The sequence below is a fragment of the Zosterops lateralis genome, assembly GCF_965231275.1.
Source record: "Zosterops lateralis genome assembly, chromosome: 5".
NCBI lineage: Eukaryota > Metazoa > Chordata > Aves > Passeriformes > Zosteropidae > Zosterops > Zosterops lateralis.
Window position 1 is genome coordinate 61,115,893 of NC_139766.1, and position 14,749 is coordinate 61,130,641.

Below are 14,749 nucleotides of genomic sequence, written 5' to 3' on the forward strand. Positions count from 1 at the left end.
TCCTATCATCTTTTAATGTATGCAACTGAAGAGAGGGGGTTTTGGTTGTTATTACACACAGCCTAATAAATTTTGGTCAGACTCACTGCATTTGTGCTTTATGATCTCCAACACAGAGATTTCTCTTGGCTTCTGTATTCTTTATCCATTCATCATTAATTTACTTAACATTGTTGCTGAGTTCAGGAGGATATTTAGTAGCATTCCACATCAGGCTCTGTCTCTCCTTTTTCTTAAAAATTACCTTTCAAATTTGTGGTGGGGGGAGTGTGCTTGTGGATTTAGGTTGGGTTTTTTTAATTTCAAATTTAACTCATGTTCTGTGTTCTCTTTGTTTCTTTTCCCCAAGGGTGTCAGAAGAATAAAAATGTGCACTCTATAGTTACTACATCACAGTCAGCAAATTCGTCCAAGATTTAAGAAAAGTATCTGTTTTAACCTCCTTGCTGTGAATTTATCCCAGTGTTAAAGAAAAGGGTACTGCTGGTAACTCATGAAATAGCAGTTTTCCTTCTGAGCAAATACTAAATCAAACATCCTGTAAAGCATTATAAATATTGTGCCATGAGCTAAAGGTGCAGGGAGGCACAGATATTCAGGAAAAATATGCAACTGAATCCAGATCATTACAAAAGACTAGAAAAAGACCCTTCTGTAACTTCTCACAGCAGGAATAGTATTAACATTAGAATCTGCCAAATTCAACCATGCAAATTTATATTCCATCTAACTGGCTTCCCCTTGCAGTTTTAGTTGGATTAGTTCATTCTTTCTTTCTCTGGCAACACTGATTTCCTTGCTCTGTTTTCCTTGCTTTGTTTCCTTGTTGTCTCCTCTTTAAGAAATCCCAAAGTAATCTTCGTGCACATAATTAATACAATGATATTTAATATAGCCACAGACATTTGTTTACAGCAATGTGCTGTGAAGGCCAAGACAAAACCACAGTCCCTGCCATGGTACAAACTGAAACTACAGTGGTGACCAAATGACCATTTGCCCTTTATTTCAGAAGGCACGCCTCAATTCATTTCAGTTTTCACAGAAGCAGATACGTTTGATCCAACCTCCTCTTTACAGCAAAAAACAAAGCATGGTAACTGCTGATTACAGCCTTTCTTTCAAGAAGAAAGGCTAAGCCTTTCAAGGACAGTCTTAGCACTCTAGACAAAATATACCTCCTGCCTTATCTTAAAAGACAACTTGGCACCTGAAATAAAATTGCTAGAAAACATATTCACAGCTGAAAGTTTGCCTGTTGAAATGCAACTTGAGCCCAGGCTTCAGATCGGCAATTGTGACTCAGGCAAGGAAATGCCAGAAAAAAAGTCCATCTCCCCAAAAGCTCTGCAATTGCTACACCAACAGGTGTTTGCTGACTGTGAGCATCCCAAGGTTCTTCTACAAAGGCCAGGACAGAGCAGCAGGATGACTGCCTGGCTAGGTGTGGAGAAAACAGCCCTTCCACAGCTTCCCAGGGTCAGAGGGGACAACTCCATGGCTGTACCTGGTGGTGTCAGGGCTGCTGGAGCTCAAAAGCCTGGAAAAAGAAATCTGCTCTTTGAGCTTTGGCTGAGACCTGCAAGAGAGCGTCTGAAGAAAGCAGAAGGAAAAATGATCTTAAACAACCATGGTTTGTACTTATGCAACATTTTTATAAACAAGGGAGCTGAAGTTTCTTCACAGAACCTTAGAGCAGTGACTTCAACATTTCTTTGTTGGTATGAACTGAGCAGTGATTGTACATTAGTGAGAAATGACATCAGCCATTACAGGAAAGTCTTCTACTGCTTATGCACAGGTTTCTTAATTGTTAATGATGAACTCCCTGATGTGAAATGATTTTTAAAGGGGACAGATAAAACCATCTTTTCTTATAAAATCAACTATCATTTTGTAAAAAAAGAAGACATTTATTATATAGGGAAAACCCCCAAACATTATTCATATACTACTACTGGTTGTAAAAGCTAGTTAAATAATGTTTTCTAAGACTGGTTCATTGTTAAAACTATAAACCTGGAAGAGCAAGTCACTTGCCAGTAAAATATTATTTCTTTTTTTCCTTCAATTAAAAAAGTATTTAAAAGCTTGGCTTAAAGAGTATGTTTTTCTCCATGGCCACCAATGACTCATGATATCAAAGTATTTCTCATGTAGTTCATTATTGTACAGCTAAAAAGGAAATAATTAATTGCCTCCTCCTGGTTTGTTTTCTTTTTTCAATACAGCAATGAAACCATAGCAAGCATATTAGTAAACATTAAAAATATAATACAATCTGACACCTGAACTTTGCTGAGACACCCTCATTCCCAGCTACTTTTTGCTTAAGGAAAGGCCTGATTGGCTGCAGTTTTTTAAGTTCTGTAGTTGCCAAAATCTCGGTCCTGAACAGAGGACTGAGACTTCCAAGTGACTAAATATAATCCTCTTTTCCTCCAGCCCGGGGTGCTAAAGGTTTATTAAGTCAGTTTGAAATGAGCACAGTCTTGCACTCCAAAAAGTGAATACTATAGTTCACAAGGTGAAGCACCATTGAAGACAATCTGAACATCAAGTGTGAAAGCATAAATCTCTCATACATTTAGGTGTTTTTTCCTGCAGCTCCAGCAGCACTGGTACTCAGACTTCTTTGTCCCACGCTGAGTGCCTCACTAGCACACTGGTAACCACAATTGGTAGAAGCGAGATAGTGGGGAGAATTATCCAGAGGAACATAACATTGCAGCAAAACATATCAAACCATTCTCTGTTCCAAGATGATACAGCCAAGATGAAGGGGAATACCAAGGCCATGGTAAATCTGATAGGATTCAAGACTGAGATACAGGAAAATTGAAGTGTTTCCAGTTGGGCCCAAACCTGTGGTGTGAACGGGGAAGGTTTCTGGCAGGCAGCCTGAGCACTGTAAACACAAGGTACTGTTTATCATGCTGGAAGTCTCTGTTGTATTTGCTTGCTTGCTTACTCTCCAACATGCCCACAAAAGCAAGGCTTTGGTCTTACAATCCAAAATTGTGTGCGAGTTGAATGTCCCATTTTTCCAGGCAGCTGTAGCAGATGGGCATGAAAAGGACAAAAAGGGAAGATTCTGCTAAGACTCAATGTTGTATGATCAACCCATCCAGAAATATAGCACAACAGCATTCTCAAAGGCTGACTGACTCAGAAAGGGCTCATTTAAAAGCCTCTTGGATCATACTGTGTGTCATTGCTTTACATCACAAAGTAAACAAACACCCCATGTAAGTACACCCTACATTTACAAAGCTTACCCTAATGATAGAAAATATTGTACCACAGAATTAAGATGAAAGAAGAATCCTTAAATAAGACAAAAAGGGAAACAAAAAACTCCAATGTCCAAACAACAAACTTTACTGCAATTGTAACTAATGCAGTTGCATGGGGAAAATTAGCATAGAGCATATGGAAAGAAGTAAAATATTTGTTTCAAGGACCAGCTTATAGAGGTCCAGAAAGGAAATATAGGATGTTTTTGTTCAGAAGTTGGTATTTTCATCTAATTGCTTTCCCAACTAAGTCCATGTTTAGAAAAGAATTCTACATTCAAGCAGCAACCCCATCTCAATATATCATTATATTATGTTGCAAGAATTAAAGATGTTCCTCCCCACTAGAAGTTAGCCATTAATTTGTAATCTGAAAATTTGTGTTTATCTTCAGTGCAGAGGAATAAAATTGAGAAATAATTCCCGTGACTCTCGCCATGAAGCTTCCCTTCCTTCTTCTGGCCAGAAGGGGAAGCTAGTGCTATGTGGTTGAGTCACACAGCCTGGATGGCTTCTGAACACACGGGAATTCAGTTCACCATCACCATCCTACATCTGCCCTGTTTGGCCACGGCAGAGTTTAACTACCTGAGGAACTTAAGCACACTGAACATTTATTGAGAGTGCATTCAGGAAGCTTCAGAGTGTAAAACACAAAATCCTCTCTGCAACCACAGGTTCCGTCTCAGTTTGGTTTGGAGAATTATTCACAGAAGACCAGCAGCAAGTGGCTGTAACCCTCTTTAGGAGTCCCTTACAACGAGTTTCTGACTTCCCAGCAGGATTTTGCTGTTGCCCTATCTCTGGTCACTGCAGCAAGTCAGGGATCTCTGTGTAACATAAGGCTTATACAGAAATGTCTTATTTCTTATATAGAAATCTTATTTCCCTGCCTAAACCAGAAACAAAATAAAAACCATACATTTTAACCACAATTCTGCTGCTATGTTAAGACACCTGCTGAGGGTATCAGTGTGGGAAACAAACAGAAAACTTTTTAGGAAACATGAATTGTTGCATTAATATTAAAGGATTTTGGTTTATTGTATAGAATGAAGACAAGAAATCTGCAGTAGTCACAGCTCAGATGGCTTGTGGTTATCAGCATCCTTCATCCTTTTCAGAGCGGATTCAACTGCATTTATTTGATGTCTTGCAATTTTAGTATGGAAGGGGATAGACTGAGGGTTTTTTTTTTCCTGGTCAGCTATTCCATTTCAGCTTCTCGGCAGTAAAAGCCCAGCTGTTTATTTGACTTATGCTAACCTATCAGACATGTTAGATAGCCCTTCCCACAGTGCTGTGGAAAGAAACAGCAGCAGTCAGACACCAAAAACTGTATCTAGGTCTGTCCAAAATTTCTAGTTTTGTATCTATCTGCATGTGTCTAGTCTGGCCTAGACTCAGGCTTTCTGCCATTTCTGGAAGCAAACTTCCAGGAATACTTCACTTCTAGGAACTTCCAGGAATGCTGTCTCTTGCTGAGCCAGAGGCAGAGTATTCAAATTGTCAGTGGATAAAACATTAAAAATGAGCATAGGAACTCTTGAATACAAGTTTGTGTTACACACACACCTCACACCATCCCTTGTCCCTGTTTGCCGTTTATTCCAAGAGAACATATCCCTGGTGCTACTTTCTTCTCAAGAAGCAAGACTGATAATAGAGCAGATGCTGAGTATATCAATGAGATTGCAGTCACCAATAGTGGAGGTCTGACAGAAGGCCTTACAAGCCCATTAGTTTTTAAAATTAATCTAAAAGAATGGAATAAGCCAAAAATTGCTAGTGTTGCATTAAAAGTATAAAAATGCAGGAGGCCTCCTGTATTGCAGTCTCTCCCCATAACCAACCCTTTCTGCTGCTGATTTCTTATATGTTCTTATTCTAAAAAAAAAAAAATAGAATGAGTAGAGACTCAAAGGATTAAAACAGCAGTTAGTTGCAGAATGAGACGTTTCTTGAATGGAGGGAATATTGATTTTGTCTTCTCATATATTTTATACCAAAAAATAATTTTTTGCTAACACCAAATCAAAAAAATGCAAGAAAATTAGAGCTCAAGTCAGAGCTCTCAGCTCTTACTCCACATTTCAGAATCACTTGTCAATGACATTTCACCTTCCCAGTACTCCTGTTCCCATGAAGGAAAAGCATGCAGTCATTAAATCCATACTTCCTTTAGCTGGTGGTCTGGAAAAACAACATTTCATATGTTAAACTCTCATGATCTACCCATCTAGTTGTGGAAAGCATAAAAATTCTGATATCATCTCCTTAGAGTGAACCCATTCTTGTAACTAAGCCTATGAAAAGAATAAAGGTGGCATCAACAATCTGTTTTAATGACAGTGTTTTTATCATTTCCAATTATACAAGTAACACTTCTCCAAAGTCATTAGTGCCCTGCCATTATAGCTGTCACTGCTTCTTCAGTCTTGCTGCTCTGAGAGCAAAGACTCTAGGTTCCTGTTAGGAATATTGATAAGCTTCAGGAAAAGCTCTTTTCTAGATGGTTTTGTATGAGGCATTTTTACCCCAGCATTCCCAGTGATGGTTAAATGCTTGTACAGAACACAGTCCTGAGCAGAAAGTGAGGTTTACCTGTGCAAATCAATACATTTTTTTTTAGCTGCAACTCATCTTTAACTACACACTCATATGGAACAAAGAGAAGAGGGGTAAAATAGCTTTGCCTGCTTTATATTAAATCACTATGTCTCAGTAGGCATGAAAATATATTCAGGTGACAAAGGCATCCTCAACATCTCTGACAGAATTCAGCTCTTCAAAGTTCAGACCAAGCCCTAAACCATCACAGCACACAGCAGGAAAGCATCAAGAAGACCTTTGCTATTCCCAATATTCGTTTTACTAAACTGTTGTTGACAATCTCCAATGATCAACTCTCCAAAACCTATCCAGATAACTTGTTAGTGTTTAAGATATTAACTGACACAGTTTTTTCCCCCTGTCCCCAGTATTACACTCAATTTTATTCTCTGCAGTTTAAGCCTGCTATTTCTTGTCCTGTTCCCTGCAAAGCAGAGAAAAGGAATTGAAACCTTCTTCCCCAGAGTAGCTATCTACACATGCTTCAAAACCTCCAGGTTTGACCCCTTCCATTAATTTTAAAGCACATTTTATTTACCATGATGTTTTAGAACAAAACTTGGTGAGCAGGCAGTTTCCTCACTTGATCCTGCCACCATGCACACAAACACTCCTGCATTAGGTACTGAGGACTGCAGTGTCTCAGAGGCTCAGACAGCAGGACAGCAAGTAATTCAGCAAAGGTTACTTCTGAAAACACTTTGGTCAGCTTTTCTGGAAGAAGACTACAAATACAGACCTCATGCTAGTTATCTAATCACATACTTTCTTAATTAATGCATTCTAAATAACAAAGACCACATTTTAAAGTCTGACCTGTAAAAGGAAACTCTTTTTGTTCCTTGTGATCTAAGAAAAAGATGACAGCACATGCATTTTTTTCCACTGAAATAAGACAAAATGAAAAAAAAAAAAGCCACCCAATTTTTGCCTCCTCCCTTTAAGGCAATTTTTTTAAACTGTACTGTAACTCTCAGATGCTTCTTGGAGAAATGTTTTAACTCTTATTTAAAAAAGAACAGTGAATACTTACCAAACAAGACTTCAGGAGTTTTAGTGTTAAAAGGTATCAGAGAAACAGTCAAAAAAAGAAAGGGCAAGAACAACAACAACAACGAAAAAAATAGTTTAATCCAAGGGGATAATCTTTGTCAATTAGTTTAACTAATCTTTTCTGAGCACTAATCTGGACATTCCACATTATCAATTTTTAGGAGACATAAAATTTAAAAATTTTAGCTCAATTGTGTAAGAGTCCTGAGATTAGGCCAACTTTTTCATAGAACCATTGCTCATTCTCACAAGAGCCTTATGAAAGCATCATGAAATGATGAATGCCCCAGGATTTCCAGGAAAACATGCAGGAAACTCACTGCATTTCTAGTGGAGTGACAATCACTAAAGGCAAGTGCAAAAGACAATATAAAATACATACACATAATACATAACTAACTATAAAGCAAACTTATTTTGTAGAAAGGACAATTTTAACCAAATTCTCACCACAGAAGTGATTAATAAGTGAAACAGGGTATGTAGGGAAGCTGCAAATTACCTTCTAAATTTTACTTTAATCCTACACAAACTCCTTCTGACTATCCCATACACCACTGAAAGGATGCATAATACAGCCAGCCCCTCACCTGATCAGCATTTACTGCACTTCTGCGCATGCATAACACGTACAAGGCTCAAATATGCTTCCAGTGCAGCACTCCTGAAAGAATTTCTCGCAAATCTTTATGCACCCAAAGCGATGTCTTTGTTTTTCAGAGTTATTTTCCCTCCCCTCATAGCCCTCCGGCTTTTAGAGTGATCTTTTCAGAGGCTGAAATTCATAATTCATCTGAAGAACACAGCATCTGTTCCATTGTGAGATCTCTCCCTGTGGCTGGGTCAGCTTTAGCCAGAGGGAAACCACATGGAGCAAGTCCCTCTAGATTTTTCCCTTTCCTCCCATAAAACTACAGAAGAATAATTCATTTCAGGGAGGTGGCAGGTAAGAAAGTGAAGCAGATCCCTGTACTCCCCCCCACAGGTATGAGGACTTAAAATTTCTCACCTGTTTTCATCCAGCTTTCCAGGAAAAACAAAACACGAAAACCCAACCAAAAGTATTCCTTAAAAGTAGGAATATTATCTTACAGAATTTGCCTTCTCTAAAACAGGGAATTTTAAATTATTTCCAATTCTATAATTTGAACCTTAGTAACAAACCAGCAATACCAGGTTAACCATCTCAGACTTGTAGTCTGGAAGCTACATTTCTAAAAACCCACAAAAAATAAACAGGCTACTTTAAAAATGCCCAACAACAGAAATTAAAATACTCCCCTAGAACTGCTTGTTTTTCCAGGTATACACTAAGTATCTTCTCATGGTATCACATGAACTCATACTCTACTTTTTTCAGTAACCAGCCCTTTTACAGTGGCTCCAAACTTCTGTAAGCACAGAGGAAGAAAGGCTGTGTAAAGAGGGAGCAGGCTACAAGTACTGAGAGGTAGGAACTTCACAAGGAGCCTTCTGGTCCTGCATTTGAAAAACTAAAACCAGACATAGGATATAATCCATAGCCCCTACATTTGAAAATATGGAAGTGAAGAGTGCTTAATTATTACATATGCCCAAAGAGGATATCATCAGTCTATTGTTACATTCCATGGTGTTCTTTTTGAGGAAATAAGGCTGGTTTTGCTGACATACTTACTAGCCAGCACTTAGAAGCACACTGCATTCCACCTCTGGCAACTGCATATTTAATTTACTGCCTCTTTGTTTTTCACTGCTTACTGTCATCAAAAACTTCAGATGACCAGAGAAACCTTGACCCTGCTTCCAGTGGTGCAGGTCCAGCCCTGTTCCTGTGCAAACACCAAAACCTTCACATGTGCAGGCTTTTACCCACAAGTACACAGAACATTTGTGTTTCAGATGGAATTTAGAGAAAAGGAGTTAAATGTGTAAGGCAACATCTGGTACCCGCCATTCTTCCCGCCATGTGGAAGCCAGTCAAAGCCATGTTTTCCAAACTTGTGTGGCACTGAAAGGTTCCCAGATGGACATGACTAACAGTGTTATTTGGGTTAGGCTTTCAGCTACACACAGTCCCTTACAAGGTCTGTTTCCTGTTTATGTGAAAGGCCATGTCACATTTTTTAGGCATTCCAGATACAGTTGTAGAAAGAATCAATTTTGACTGGACTTCTTGTATACCCCACCTGGGCCAGGCCATAGTAATTCCCAATACAAGGAGACACAGTAATGCTTTACAAAACACAAGAGGTGACCAGAACATGGAGAAAAACAGAGGAAATCCACATATTCTGCATATCCTTTCATCCACCTTATTATCGAAGAAACAGCAGTGCAAGATCACCCAGACAGCTCTGAAACAACAGTGAAAATAAACACCAAGTACAACAAGATCACTCATAGTGTGGTCTGGTGATCCTTTCCCCCCATTTTATCCAACAAAATGCTCACATGCAAGACCAGCCCCCATGCACATTCAGCTGTGAAGTTCCAGGTCTGACCATGCTTGGGATTGTTCCATGTAACAGTGCTGCCTATCACCCACCCACTGCTGCTGGCACAGAAATGGGCATTTTCCTGGACTTTCTCAAGTGATGGTAAGAGAAAACCTGGCTGTGAACCTTTCCTTGCCACTGTACACACATGGATCTTTTTCCATTGCTTCTTTTGATTACTCACAACATGGATTCACCTGGGGCTTGTATGGTGCCAGCAGATCCTGTGAGGGAATGGACAACCCCTTACTCAAAGTATGCGCTGCCAAATCAGGGTCCCCATGTAGGAGAAGGGAATAAAGGTGACCTCACCACTGGTAAGTAACAGCTGTGTTAATTAACCAATACAGCCTCACCCCGATGAGTAACAGCTGTATAGAATAAGGATGAGTGAGATAATAGAGGGGGTTAGCTGGTAAGGGGAGGATGATCATGGAGAAGGAACCTTGAGGAGCATGAAGGAGAGAATCATGAGGAAGTAGAATCCTGGGGAAGGAGAATCCCTGCTGCAAGGTCAGTCTGGGTGTGCAGTCAGAGCCTGTTGTTGGAACCTGCAGTCACAGTCAGCCAGGTAAAAGCTGCAGTCACAGTCTGCACACTGATATCTGCAGTCAGAGTTCAGCAGGAAATAACCAGCAGTCAGAGGCTGCAAGAGAAACCTACAGCAGGAGCTTGCTGCAGCCAGAGTCAGTGAATAGTTGGAGTTAAGATGACTAAGCTGTGAAGAGGAAAAAAAACAGGACCCTTTTTATGCTGTGATAAAGAAGAAATCTGTGCCTCAGCTCATTTTTACCCTCTAATAAGAGGGCTGCTGCAACATCCCAAACTTGAGGGGACAGCTCTAACTGCTATAATGTGCCCTTGCCAACATTAAGACATCTCGGTGCTTTCCTAGGAATCTTTTTGAAGATGGTCAATTTCTAGAGAGTTTAGTGGTTTAATATTTTGGTTGAAAGCTGCTTTCCATCACCTAAGATCAAATTCAACTGAAGATCTACCACTTTATCTGTTTAAACTTTATCTGTTTAAACTCGCTCCTGTGACCTGAGGAAATCACAGGAACACCTAAGGCAATGATTCCTGAAATACCAAGACCAGCACAGTGGGTCAGAAAACTGAATAGCCCCAGTGCCCAGAATGTATTCTGAATTAGAGCCATATCAATCATTAGCAGTAGGAGTACAAAGAAACCCCACACTGCAATTAAAAGCTACCCAATGAAAGAGTATTTACAGAACTGCTCTCTTAGCACAAGATGAAAACCCAATTCCTGGACTTTTGAGTCTCCAGAGCATGCAGATCAAGGTGGCTTCTTTCTGTGCTGCTTGAGGAAACAGCATGGCCCAAATCCAGCAGACAGAAAGATCAAGCTGTGTCTGAGAGGTTTGAAAAGTGTTTGTAGTCAAACCATTGGCTGAATCACGTTCAAAATTAAGCCATGCTTGGATCCAGTTTCTAAATAGTGCTGTTGCCAACACTGTGGCCTATGGTGATTCTGACTTGAGGAGACTGGTCCACAAACTTGGAGAAATATCTGATGGGACAGCAGCCATCTTTCAGTCTCCACATGTATATCTGAAAACACTCAGGATTACCAATCCCTAAAGTATCAACAGAAGGCAGAAGTGAAGGGCTCAGAGATGAGACAGACCCTGTTCTCCTGCCAAGATCCAAGGGCTCCAAAAAAATACTGAAGTGTTAGTGCAGCATTACACACATCAAGTCTCCTTCTGCTTGTTCTAGGCTCAGCTCAGTGATCTAAAGAAACAGCAGACCAAGAAGTTCAAAGTTATATTAGGAGAAAGGGAAAGGGAAAGTTATGCGTTTTTCTTTATAGAAAAGAATGTTTTTACACGTTACAGGGACACTGGGGAAAGCTGCAACAGGAAAATCAGAATATGTTTCACAGAGGCAAATTGTGTTCTTCCCAGCACATCTAAGCAAGTGACTGCTCCACATAAACTAAACTCCTTGAGCAAAGGAAGCCTGTCATATAATTATAGCTCATTTTCTATTTACTATAGTACGCAACTGTAAGTGGCAGGTTTTTATCACTGCTATGAGTATCTTAACTCCTGTCTACAGTCTGGAGCTAGTGACAGTGCTTATTTCTTCAAAATTAAACTAAAGCAGCCTCCTCTGAGCTTTAAACATTTAGTCTCAGATTAGCTGGCAGGATGAGGATGAGAACATACAGATTTTTCAATTCAAGCCTTAGTGGCAGGATGAAAAGGGAATCACAAACCAATTCTTGAGAAAAAATTATCAGTTAGCACACATTAGAATAAAAATGTTTTAACATTCCTTAAAGATCAAATTCCAGATTTTTTGACTGTTTGTAAAATTTGGGGGTTTGTTTGACATTACTTTTGATTACTTTGGTCACACAAGATCAATTAACAACATACACTGAGGATCATTTTTAACTGCAAAGCATTCATCAGGCCTACATAAAAACTGTACCCATTTTGTCCATTCCCTGCAACAGACCTGCTCAGCTCTGTAACCACATCAAGCCCAGTGGATGCTTACACTGTCAATCTCATTGGAGTCACTTTTGTATTTGCAACAGGCTTTGATCAGGAGGCTGCCTCTCCATCACACCTGCCTCATGAAAATCAGTTCACCACCTACCCCAGGGGACACAGCCCTCCCAGCTGAATCAGCTCCTACAGGTGGGGTGAATGAAACAGGAGCCACCTGTCAGCCATCTCAACTAAACTGAACAGAAGTGGGGAACCAGAGCCCTCTGCCTCAGCAGCTCCCAGCACATGACAGCACACAGATGTGACCTGCAGTGGCACAGGGACAGCACCTCCTGAGGATGACAAAAAGCAATTTGCAGAGTTCAAAAAAAAACCCCAAGGAAAGTCATTCAGAATTTAGAAGTCAGTGAGGGGAGTTTAGGGAACAGAGAAGGAAGAACATCCCCTGAAGGACAACAGGGCAAGGGTGTCTCTCTTCACTGAGTTAAGTCAAGGACAGAGAGGGCCAGAGGAAAATAAGAGCCATTTTCCCTTCCCTCCTGCACAGAATCACAAACGTATTTAAGAAAATGAGCTGTGAGATAATGCGTGTAAAAAATATACTGCTCCACCACGGCTGCTCATGGTAGAGTTATGTTGTATATTTAGGCAAGCATCCAGAAAAAGGTGACTGCCAGTTCATGGCCATGAATCACAAATCTCAAGAGCACACTAAGAGGCTACAGTGAGCTTCACAGAACAAACCAGCAGCAATTACTGAAGAGAGCACCAAAACACAGCTGACTTCCAAGGTGTCCATCAAAGGTTTAGCATGGGACAAGACAAAGGAAAAATCAAGGAGATAGGCACACCAAGAAAGGTCCCTATCAATTTCAGACATCTCTACACTGATTTATTGTCTTCAAACAACAATACTCACACCTCTATGGTTTAGAGGCTAAAAAAGTCAAATGTAGTTGTCTTAAGACAATAAAGGACAATAGCTACAGTAGCAAGAAGAGTGATTTAGCAGCAAATGGCTTTAACAAAGTAGACAGCAATACCAGGTTAGCAAACATTAAAAGATCAGGCCCATGATTATGGTACAGGATATGATAAAACATGCATTATTTTTATCCATACAGGTAAGCATGACTACCTCTCTTAGCTTTCAACAAATCTTTTAAATGCTTAGCAGATCCTCTTAAATTATTAAAAAGTCATCTCCACTCAGGCAGGATTATTTGATTTCCAGCACTTAAAAGCCAAAGCAGATATTTCAGAACACGTTCAGCTCCATGGAATTATTTGTGTCCACATATACTGCTTTTCCTCAATACAGATATCCCTGTCTTTTCAGTTTCTCCTAACAGAGACTTGTCTTGGCTTTTAAGTAGTGTCTTCTGTTGTTTGACTGTTTTGTTCAGGAGACTAAATGGAGGAAAATATGAGGAAATAAAACCAAATAAGCAGCAGGAACTTACCTGGTTACAGGTAGTTACAGACACCATAGACTCTGTCCATGTTTTTAGTTCTCAACATTCTCTGTTTTGTGAGAGGTCAGCAAGAAACGTTTTTCCTTTCTTTCTTGTCCTTTGCCTTTTCCAGCTTTCTGTCTCCAACTATCCAAAGCAGGGCAAATCAGTAGGAAGACTTCTTCAAAATGCTCCAAAATTTTTCACAACAGCTTGAAGCCAGCAGTTGCTTCCAGGTAAACTTCTGTCCTACCTCCTGTGTTTCTGGCTGTTAGTCTCTTGTGGTTTAACCCCAGCTGGTAACTAAACACCACCTCAGAGGCTGCTCCTTTACTCACCCCAGGTGGGATGGAGGAGAAGATTGAAAGGGTGAAAGTAAGAACACTTGTGAGTTGAGATAAAGACAATTTAGTAAGTAAAGCAAAGGTTGCACACACAAGCAAAACAAAACAAGGAATTCATTCACCACTTCCCATGGGCAGACAGGTGTTCAGCCATCTCCAGGAAATCTGAGCACCATCACACATAACTGTAACTCAGAAAGACAAACTCCCACACTCCACACACCCCTCCTTCCTTCCTTCTTCCCATGTTACATGCTGAGCATGACTCAATATGTTACAGGATATATGTTGGGTCAGCTGGGGTTGGCCATCCCAGCTGTGTCCCCTCCCAACTCCTCATGTACCCCCACCAGTCTCTTCACTGGTGCAGTGGGGTGGAAAGCCTTGGATCTGTGTAAGCCCTGCTCAGCAGTAAGGAAAACATCCCTGTGTTATCAACACTGTCTCCAGCACAAACTCAAGAGCCCCATACCAGTACTGTGAAAAAAAATTAACCCAGACAAAACTACCTGAGAGTCTCAGTTCTACTCCAATCCACTCATCTTATTTAATGAACTACAGCTGAGATACTCCCTGCCATAATATGAAGGTACACTTTTTCCTTGCACCTAATGTCTCCACACTACAAGAAAAAAGCTGGAAAACAGATAATGAAAATATTATGCACCCAAGCACTTCAACAGTATTATAGAAAAAGTGACAACAAGGAACTCAGAAAAACTGGGATCCTGCACGTCTCAATTCAGATTACTACTGAAAGTTTCTGAGGCTCTGCAGAGCTACTATTTTCTAATTTTAATCCCTATTTAGGAAAAACACAGAGGCATTACAGCCCAAAACATAAAAGTCTGCAACATTCAAAGCAGTCACAACATAAAACTGTCTTTTCTTACTCCAACGCTTTTTCAAAGTTTATCAAAACTTGCACAGGATCATCCAAATATGAAAACATCCAAGTAGAAACACTCCTTAAGACTCGCATGATGGATGGTTACAGCACTAATTAAAAAAAGTCACTACCTCACA